This window comes from Lolium rigidum, chromosome 2 (genome assembly GCF_022539505.1).
Source record: "Lolium rigidum isolate FL_2022 chromosome 2, APGP_CSIRO_Lrig_0.1, whole genome shotgun sequence".
Taxonomy (NCBI): Eukaryota; Viridiplantae; Streptophyta; class Magnoliopsida; order Poales; family Poaceae; genus Lolium; species Lolium rigidum.
The window spans coordinates 80,698,156-80,708,418 of NC_061509.1; positions in this window are offsets into that span (position 1 = coordinate 80,698,156).

A 10,263-nucleotide genomic window follows, 5' to 3' on the forward strand; every position below is an offset into this window, starting at 1 on the left:
TACTTGTGGGTTATCACCGCGTGCCACCACAAGCTCACCGCATATGAGCGCGAGCTGATCGGGCTGGTCCAGGCGGTGCGCCACTGGCGGGCGTATATTTGGGGCCGGACATTCCGTGTGCGCATGGACCACTACAGCCTGAAGTTCTTGCTGGATCAGCGCCTCTCCACCGCGCCGCAACACCAGTGGATCAGCAAGCTCTTCAGCTTCGACTTCACCGTCGAGTACTACCCCGGCCGCCTCAACACAGTCGCCGACGCCCTGTCCCGCCAAGACGTTGACGACACTGCGGACGCGCCCACAGTCGGTGCAGCCCTCTGCATCCACTCCGGGCCATCTTTCGCCTTCATCGACGAGGTTCGCCGCGCTACTGCCACGGCTGCGGATGCGCAGCAGCTGCGCCAGCACCTGGCCGACGGCGAGCTGACCGCGCCATGGCGCCTGGACGAGGGACTACTCCTCCATGGACGCCGCATCTTCGTGCCGGACATGGAGACCTGCGCCACCAGGCCTTGTCCTTGGCGCATTCTGCAGGTCACGAGGGCGTCCGTAAGACCCCGCACCGTCTCCGCGCTGATTTTTACATTCCAGGGGATGGCGCCCTGGTGCGAGACTGGGTGCGGGCGTGTGTCACATGCCAGCGGAACAAGACGGAGACGCTCCGTCCGGTGGGCTTGCTGCAGCCGTTGGACGTGCCGTCCCAGGTGTGGGCGGACATCTCCATGGACTTCATCGAGGGGCTGCCGAAGGTTGGCGGCAAGTCCGTCATCCTCACGGTGGTTGACCGCTTCTCCAAGTACGCGCACTTCATCGCCCTCGGCCATCCCTATACGGCGGCGTCCGTGGCACGCGCCTTCTTCGACGGCATCGTTCGCCTCCACGGGTTTGCGTCCTCCATCGTCAGTGATCATGATCCTGTGTTCACGGGTCACGTCTGGAGGGACCTCTTTGGGTTGGCGGGCGTGAAGCTCCGCATGAGCATGGCGTTTCATCCTCAGACGGACGGCCAGTCCGAGGTCGTCAACAAGATCATTGCCATGTACCTACGCTGCATCACCGGGGATCGTCCACGAGCTTGGGTGGACTGGCTGGCGTGGGCGGAGTACTGCTACAACACGTCCTACCACTCCGCGTTGCACGCCACTCCCTTTGAGGTGGTCTACGGGAGGCCACCACCAGCGATGCTTCCCTATGCGTCTGGCACGGTCCGTACTGAGACGGCAGATGACCTGCTGCGTACCCGCGACGAGATACTGGCTGAGGCGCGTCAGCGACTTCTTCAGGCTCAGCAGCTGACCAGGAGGTACTATGATGCACACCATCGCGAGGCGGAGTTTGCGGTGGGCGACTGGGTCTGGCTACGCCTTCTTCACCGGACGACCCAGTCCTTGGACCCGCGCTCCAGGCGCAAGTTGGGACCTCGTTACGCCGGTCCTTTCCGTGTGCTGGAGCGCATCGGCAAGCTCGCCTACCGCCTTGAGTTGCCTGTGGGCTCACGCCTCCAAGACGTCTTCAACGTCGGCCTCCTGAAGGCCTACCAGGGCGACCCTCCTTCTGCACCACCAGCTCTTCCACCTACTTCGGATGGGCGTCTCGAGCCTGCCCCGGCAAGTGTGGCTCGCGTGTTGAAGGCCCAGCAGCGCCGTGGTGTTTGGCACGTCTTGGTGCATTGGACAGGCCTGCCATAGGACGAGGCGACTTGGGAGAAGCTTGAAGATCTCCGTCAACAGTTTCCAGAAGTTCAGCTCGAGGACGAGCTGTTTGAGAAGGCGGGGAGAGATGTTATGGTCGGTCTGACCTATACACGCAGGAAGCCCACTAGTGGCTAGTTGTGGGCTTAGCCCAAGTAAATTAGGGGCTTAGTCCAAGTAAATTAGGGTTTAGAGGAGGCGTCCTCCTATATAAACACTTGTACCCCTTCGAGATTAATCAAACAAATATTCAGTATCATACTGTCTCGTCTCCTGAAGGGAAGGGAGACGGGAGACCCCCTGCGCCCAGCCGCACCCAACCCTAGCCGCCGCCTCCTTCCTCCGCGACGGCGCCCAGCCGCCGGCGTCGAGCCCTCCAACCTCTCCGCCCTCACTTCCACCCTTACAACCTCCGTCCTAGACCCTAGCCCCTACCAGCACCACATTAGATACTAGCTCGACTTTATGAATTGATAAAGCACACATGACACAGAAGCTTAGTTCATAACAAAAGACTGAAAAGAGTGACTAGTTTCTTCAACATCAAAAGTCCGAGAAAATTATCTAAACCAGAAGCTGATAACTCAAAAAGAATTCCTAGCATGTCGTGTATACAATATTTGATTCTTATTCTGTGTAATCAAAAAATAAAGTCATTTTATAACTCACATTCCACTCACTTCCATTCCGTGTGTATCTGAGTTAGGTGACCAGCTGCATACTGAACTGTTTGATAAATACAACAACCTAAAATTGTTAATGGCGAGATCATAACTCATAAGACATCCTCTAGGTTGAGGAGCCCAAGCAGCTTCAAGAAAATACAGAACGTGAGCAAAGGACAGACTGAATTGAGCGATATAAACTAAAAAGAAATTGTTCAGATTCAGTGGTACAAAATATAGTTTAGAAATGTGAGTTGTGACAGAGCCAAAACATCACTAGACCGAAATCCAAGCAACTTTCAGAACATTTTGGTGCATTAAGACAAATCAGACAGCTGTGTTTCAGAACATTTTGCTAACATCCATAGATGAGTTAGGGATCGTCGTTGAAGTATGAATTGACAAGTACGCACGCCACAGAAGCTTAGTTGGAAAAAAAAGATAACCAAGTTCAGACATGCTCAACTTCACCTGATGATTCAGGTGGATATGTGACGACCCAAGTTGTCACTGAGCGTTTCATCACTACATGGTTCGATTGGTTATGGGTGTGAGAGCGATTCGAACTCGAGACCTCAGAGTCAACACGGTTGTACGTGCTAGCCAACTGAGCCACCACCCCTGTATGGTACCTGTACGAAATAGTGCTACTTCATAGGCGCTGCGCCTCTGTTGTGACTGAAAAAGAAAACAAAAAAACAATTCTCCGAAGGTGGTGAGAATTGAGTAGTAGGTGCAACTAGTGGCCTCTTCCAATTCAGTTAAACAGGACTCATTGAACTGTTGGATAAAATATTTAACACAACGGTACAAATAATTAGCTATGCTGATTAACTGAATACAACCCAGGTAGTAACAGCTAGACTAGCTACATTAACATAATTGAACCTGAGATCGGCGTTAACAAACCATAAGAAATGCAACGATTTAACACTAACATAGCTAACTGCTGCCATTTCAGTTTTGCTTCAGTAATTCAGAAACCTTAATCAGTAACTCAGCCTTCATCCATGCGTGATAGATTGATGGTAATTTTGAAAAGGAGATGGTGCTATTCCAAGCGTGACGCCGCTGGAATCGTCGTCATGTTCAAGGATAGAGTATATGATGACAGCATCCGGCCATCCAGCAGCGCCAGGGCGCCATCCCGATGATCGCTGCGGCAAGCAGCGGTGTGCCTGTGTCAACTGTCGAATATCGGCCAAGAGCCAAATAGGTCTAGTACTCTAGTTGTCGTCCTCGTAGTTCAGCCGTGCACATTCTACTTGTTTATCTGGATCTGAGCAATTCCGAGGAGCAATGCCATGACAAAATATCCTCACACTTCTATCAACAAGCTCACGGTAGAACACATCTTCCATGCTATGGATGTACTCAGCATTGTCATTTCAAAAATATTTTGTCCAATACAGATATGGCCTATGAGGCTATGAGTTAAGCATTTGAAATTTGCTAGTGATTGATCACTGGTTTACATTGTTTGCAATCCATTAGGACAACTCAGTGCTGACACAACATGTAGGAAAAGTTGAGTGGACTTGAGAATTATCACCAAGCACTTGATTATCAATTGATTAAGTACTATGCTGATCTTGAGCGCCTTTACTTCCTCGTGGTTTTTATTCCCATCCGCTCCACCTTCTTGATACATCCATTCTTTGGTGAATGAGCAATGAACGGGAAACTTACCTCTCAGGTGAAGTGTCTTCCTGGCAGCTTCGTGGTTCAAGCTTCAAACAGATAGGTAGGAGCTTCGATCCAAGACATCTACCATGTAATTCCTCTTTCTGTCCACTCTCACGAATCTGAATTAATATAGGATCTCATTACATTCCTTGATTCCCTTTTTCTTATTTCGTCAGATTAAGCTTTTGGCCTTTTGCCTTCTAATGTATAGTTTTTCAGGAGTCAGGGGCGAAGCTCCCCATAGGGCAAGGTAGGGCAGCCGCCCTACCTTAATTTTTGGTGAATACACTTAGATGCACATGTTTTTTCTGAAAATTTTGAGTGGTTATACGTCGAAAACGGAATCCGTATGAGAAAGTTATGCGTGTTTCAGTGAACACTGCGCAAAATTGATCACAGACCATAAACATAAATTATTTTACCTCCAAACATAAACTCGTATTCTAGGTTCAATGTAAATAACATTGTTTGTATTACATAGATTTATCATTGAATGTACCCTAGTATATACAAGATAAGCCTAAGTATTCATTATACATACTTATAGAATTGAGGATTTCAAAGATTTTAAGATATTCGAAATGCACGTCATACTTTCTCCGACCACATTATTACCCCATTAAAATGACATTGGGTTTACCCGTGGTGACATGAAAAATCGAAAGGAATTTTCCAGCAAAAAAAGATAATCAAAACCGAGTTAAAAGAACGAGGGATAATCAAACGTCTTGACGGTTCGAATTACATTATTATTTTTAAAAGATATAAAGTTTTGCCGTTGAGTTAGAATTATTGGTATATTTTTTAGGTTGTACTTATAATCAAATATATTTTAATTTTTATTGTATTAAAATATCATTACTGTTTTAGGACTATTTTGGTATTTGCATCATTCAAGGGTCGCCCTACCTTAAATTTTTTTCGTCCTTCGCCACTGACAGGAGTAACTCATGCATGAGGCTGCAGTTCACGGGAGATAAATTGCAGCCGATGAGTTCGAGAGCCAGATTTGGGGAACAGCCTTCGTTGTGTATTTCCTCTCCTAATCTGTTCAACTGACGAGTTGTACCAGTTACTTATGTGTTGCATCTAGAGGTAGAGGGCCTCGGAAAGTCTGCACTATAGAAGGTAGAACATGTGTATGGCCAGACCTCATATACTACAGTAACACGCAGAATTTATTAGTCTTGATCAGCGATGCCATGATTGTTTGTCCTTGCAATTACAATTAGCAAGAAGAGTTTGGCGACGAGTAGTATCAGTGATCTTCCTTGATTTTTTCATATTATACAGCAGAATAATGCAAGTGAGGTAAGATTCTTAACCATTTGATTTAACTACTTGATTAACCTTTTGCTTGCAAAACTTTCTTTACCTTTGTATTTCATATACATTCATTGTAAATATAGTTCTGTTCGAAATTGTGAGAGAGCAAACGTTTCAGTTTCTCAATATGCCCTACATAAAATATTCCTATACTTTTTTTCCAATGATTTCTCTCGGCATTTTTAAAGAACAATGAAACATGTTATTTTAAGTAATACTCTAAATCAATAAGGCTAATATGGAGGGTTTTGCCGTAAGAATTGTTGTTTCTTCTGGTACATTTTTTCTTCTATATAGAGCTTTCCTCCTCGAAATAGGCTTTCACCCCGCTATATTAATATAGCACACCATCGATACAACATAGGATCCATTGCTGGGACAAACAGCACAAAGCAAGCCCAAAAGAAAACACAAAAGAAAGAAAAGAGAGCTTTCCCTACAATGACACGTTGCTACAGGAAAATTTGGATTGCTATTGTATATGAATGAAATTGAATGCACAGCTTAGTTAGCATTTCCGTTGAATTTCAGGTGATACGAGGTACTCATTCCTACTATAATGCTGGTCTCTGCAGCCGTCTTAGGGTCATCCTGTTTGAGTTTGGATATTATATTTACCAAGGTTAAAAGCACTATATGGAAAAATTTAGATATGTCTATATGATTAGAACGTTTTTTAACCAGGTGGTGAATACTTCTTCCAAACACAGTGATAAGCTCATAGCTCTTCAAACTTCACATGAGTAAATTTTTCGTTTAACCTACTCTAACTTTCAATTGATCCAAACTTCCTCTCGGCCCCCTCTTTCCGCCCATCTCGGAGTCCGGGGCCCCCGTCGCCAGGGTCGTCGCTGAGCTCGACATGTGACGGGCTCGGGTTCCACCGCGCTCACGCCGGCCGCCGCGTGCCGCCTCCCTCCTCCGTCTGTGGATTCCTCGCGTGGTCAGCCCGGCCACGCTGCTGACGCCCAGCTCCAACGGCGTTCCCCCGGTCGGCAGTCCGACACCTTCGCATGCGTGTCGGGGCTGCCGCGCGCCATCTCCCAGCAAGCTCCCCTGCGCACTCCGGCTCCTCCGCGCTCCGCCTCAAGCCACATCGTCCCCCTGCCTCTTCAGGCGGGATGGGCTCGCCCTTGGCCCCCCCTCGCTCGTCACGGCTGCCTCCAGCTTGGAGGTTTCGCAAGGAGAACAGTGGAGTGGTCGTCCCCAAGCCTGCGACGATAGCCGCTCTAGGCCCAACGCTCTGCGTCAAATCTGCCTTGAGTTCCAAGGCCCGTCTCGTGGCTGCGTTGGCGGCGGGGGTGGACACTCCAGCGTCGTCCGCCGCCCCTGCTCCGGCTGCAACAACCCTGCTGGCAGAAGTTCATGTGCCGCCTCCGCGTTCGAACGTCGACAAGCTCGTCCCCGTGTCTTCCATACAAGAGCAGCGCCCCCAGCATCTCACCGCGCTGTGCCCTGTTTCGTGGTCCTCTGTTGTTGATGACGATGAGTTCGATGATGAGGAAGAGCTGTTGGCCCCCTGCACGCCGTCGGCTGCCACCAAGACCTTCGACGCTTCGTCTGACCCTGCCGTGTTGATAGAGAGCCTCGGGTTCTTGTCGCTACTGCCTGCTGCCTCGGGAGGCCCGATCTCTGCGGGGGTGTGCTCTGTCGAGGACCACGATGGTGAGGAGTTTGCTTCACCGTTGGCCTCTTCCAAAGGCACTGTTTCCGACTCGGAGCAGGTGATTGCGGAGCCATGCCGTGGCCTCTCTGCTGCTGCCGCCGCTTTTGATGATGAGGAAGGATGGACCCAGGTGGGTCGGGGCTGCCGTCCCAGCCGGGCGCCATTGTCTCCGCTTCGTGAAGGTCTCGACCGTAGCCTCGCCTTCAAGCGCTGGGCTCGAGGGAGGTGTTTTCGGTGCCTTGAGCGTGGACACCAGGTCAGCTCATGTCGTGGGTCATTCAGATGCATCCGATGTCGTCGTCCTGGTCATCGGGGGCGTTTCTGCCGTGCGCGCTCTCCTGCTGCTCGTTCTTGCTCTCTGGAGGCTCGAGCTCGTTCTCCGGTCGCTCGTGCTCCTTGCCAGCGGAGCTGCTCTCCGTCCGCTCAGCCTCGTCGCCTCTGAGTTGGGCTGGGGTTTTGGGCCACTCGTCGTTGCGTCCTATGGTGCAGCCGTGTTGCAAGGATTCAGTCTCTTCTGTGGAGTCCCAGTTTGCCCTGCTACGCATGGAGGTCCTTCAGAAGTTTGAGTTGCTTCGCTCTGAGGTTCAGGACGCTCTTGCCAAGCTTCAGGTTGCGTCGGTTGTGCCTCTACCACCTGAGATACAGACTGGTTCTATTGATGAGGGGTTTGAGTGCTGCTTTGGAGAATTTTCTCCCCATGCTCTACATGCGTCGTCGTCTGTCCTTACGACGGTTGTCGCCACCGAGGTTGTGGCTCCAGTTGTGGAGAACTTTCCTGAGTTGCAGGATCATTGTGGGAAATCATCTGTGGTGCTTCCAGTTGAGCTAGGCCTTTTGGAGCCTTTGGCGATGGACATCGTGCCATCCCCATCTCTGTCTGAGTCCTGCAAGTTGCCCTCCTCTGTGGATAGTGGAGGTCCGTCCATCCGGTTGCCCCTCTTCGACCGTGAAGCTATGTTGGCACGTATTGAACAGGCGGTCTTCATGAAAAATCTTGGTGGCTTGCTCGCTTGCTTGGAGGCAGCTAGCCATGGATCTGGCGAGGCGATTGCTTGCCTCATAGCTGAGGAGGCTTCTACCGACAAAATCAAAAAGGTGAAAAAGGCTCTTAGGAGCATAGGCAAGAAGGGTGGCGCCATTGGTAAGGCGCCCGCGACCGCTAACGGCAGCTGCGTGGTCCTAGGGTAGTCGTCGATCTACGGTTGCTTAGCTAGAGTGGGGTTGTCGCTTCGTGAGTTGCTGGTCTTAGGTGTTGCCCTTTGTGGTTGTGTTGCCTCATGTTGTTGGTGTTTGTTGTATGGTTTTCGCCCGGTTTCTTCCATTAATAAATCGGGCACTTTCTTCTTAATAAATGGTTGCGGCAAAGCTTTTGCGTTAAAAAAAAGACATCGTGCCTTCTTAATAAATGGTTGTCGCCACCCAGGTTGTGGCTCCAGTTGTGGAGAACTTGCCTGAGTTGCAGGATCATTGTGGGAAATCATTTGTGGTGCTTCCAGTTGAGCTAGGCCTTTTGGAGCCTTTGGCGGTGGACATCGTGCCATCCCCATCTCTGTCTGAGTCCTGCAAGTTGCCCTCCTCTGTGGATAGTGGAGGTCTGTCCATCCGGTTGCCCCTCTTCAACTGTGAAGCTATGTTGGCACGTATTGAACAGGCGGTCTTCATGAAAAAGCTTGGTGGCTTGCTCGCTTGCTTGGAGGCAGCTAGCCATGGATCTGGCGAGGCGATTGCTTGCCTCATAGCTGAGGAGGCTTCTACCGGCAAAATCAAAAAGGTGAAAAAGGCTCTTAGGAGCATAGGCAAGAAGGGTGGCGCCATTGGTAAGGCGCCCGCGACTGCTTAACGGCAGCTGCGTGGTCCTAGGGTAGTCGTCAGTCTGCGGTTGCTTAGCTAGAGTGGGGTTATCGCTTCATGAGTTGCTGGTCTTAGGTGTTGCCCTTTGTAGTTGTGTTGCCTCATGTTGTTGGTGTTTGTTGTATGGTTTTCGCCCGGTTTCTTCCATTAATAAATCGGGCAGTTCCTTCTTAATAAATGGTTGGGGCAAAGCTTTTGCGTTCAAAAAAAAAAGACAAGCACGCACGCACGTCACAGAAGCTTAGTTGGAAAAAAAAAAGATGACCAAGTTCAGACATGCTCAACTTCACCTGAAGGGTCATGGGGTGAGAACGATTCGAACTCGAGACCTCAAAGTGAACACGGTTGTACGTGCTAGCCAACTGAGCCACCACCCCTGTATGAGTCCTGCAAGTTGCCCTCCTATGTGGATAGTGGAGGTCCGTCCATCCGGCGATCTTCATGAAAAAGCTTGGTGGCTTGCTCCCTTGCTTGGAGGCAGCTAGCCATGGATCTGGCGAGGCGATTGCTTGCCTCATAGCTGAGCAGGCTTCTACCGGCAAAATCAAAAAGGTGAAAAAGGCTCTTAGGAGCATAGGCAAGAAGGGTGGCGCCATTGGTAAGGCGCCCGCGACTGCTTAACGGCAGCTGCGTGGTCCTAGGGTAGTCGTCAGTCTGCGGTTGCTTAGCTAGAGTGGGGTTGTCGCTTCGTGAGTTGCTGGTCTTAGGTGTTGCCCTTTGTGGTTGTGTTGCCTCATGTTGTTGGTGTTTGTTGTATGGTTTTCGCCCGGTTTCTTCCATTAATAAATCGGGCACTTCCTTCTTAATAAATGGTTGGCACAAAGCTTTTGTGTTCAAAAAAAAAAAAGACAAGCACGCACGCCACAGAAGCTTAGTTGGTGGGGAAAAAAAAGATGACCAAGTTCAGACATGCTCAACTTCACCTGAAGGGTCATGGGGTGAGAACGATTTGAACTCAAGACCTCAAAGTGAACACGGTTGTACGTGCTAGCCAACTGAGCCACAACCCCTGTATGGTACCTGTACGAAACAGTACTAGTTCATAGGCGCTGCGCCTCTGTTGTGACTTGTGACTGAAAAAGGAAAAAAAAAAACAATTCTCTGAAGGTGGTGAGAATTGAGTAGTAGCTGCAACTAGTGGCCTATGGCTATTTGATTCTTCCAATTCAGTTAAACAGGACTCATTGAACTGTTGGAAAAAAATATTTAACACAACGGTACAAATAATTAGCTATGCTGATTAACTGAATAGAACCCAGGTACTCCCTCCGTTCTCTTTTAATTGACTCAGATTTAGTACAACTTTATACTAAATTTGAGTCGATTAAAAAATAACGGAGGGAGTAGTAAACAGCTGGACTAGGTACATTAACATAAT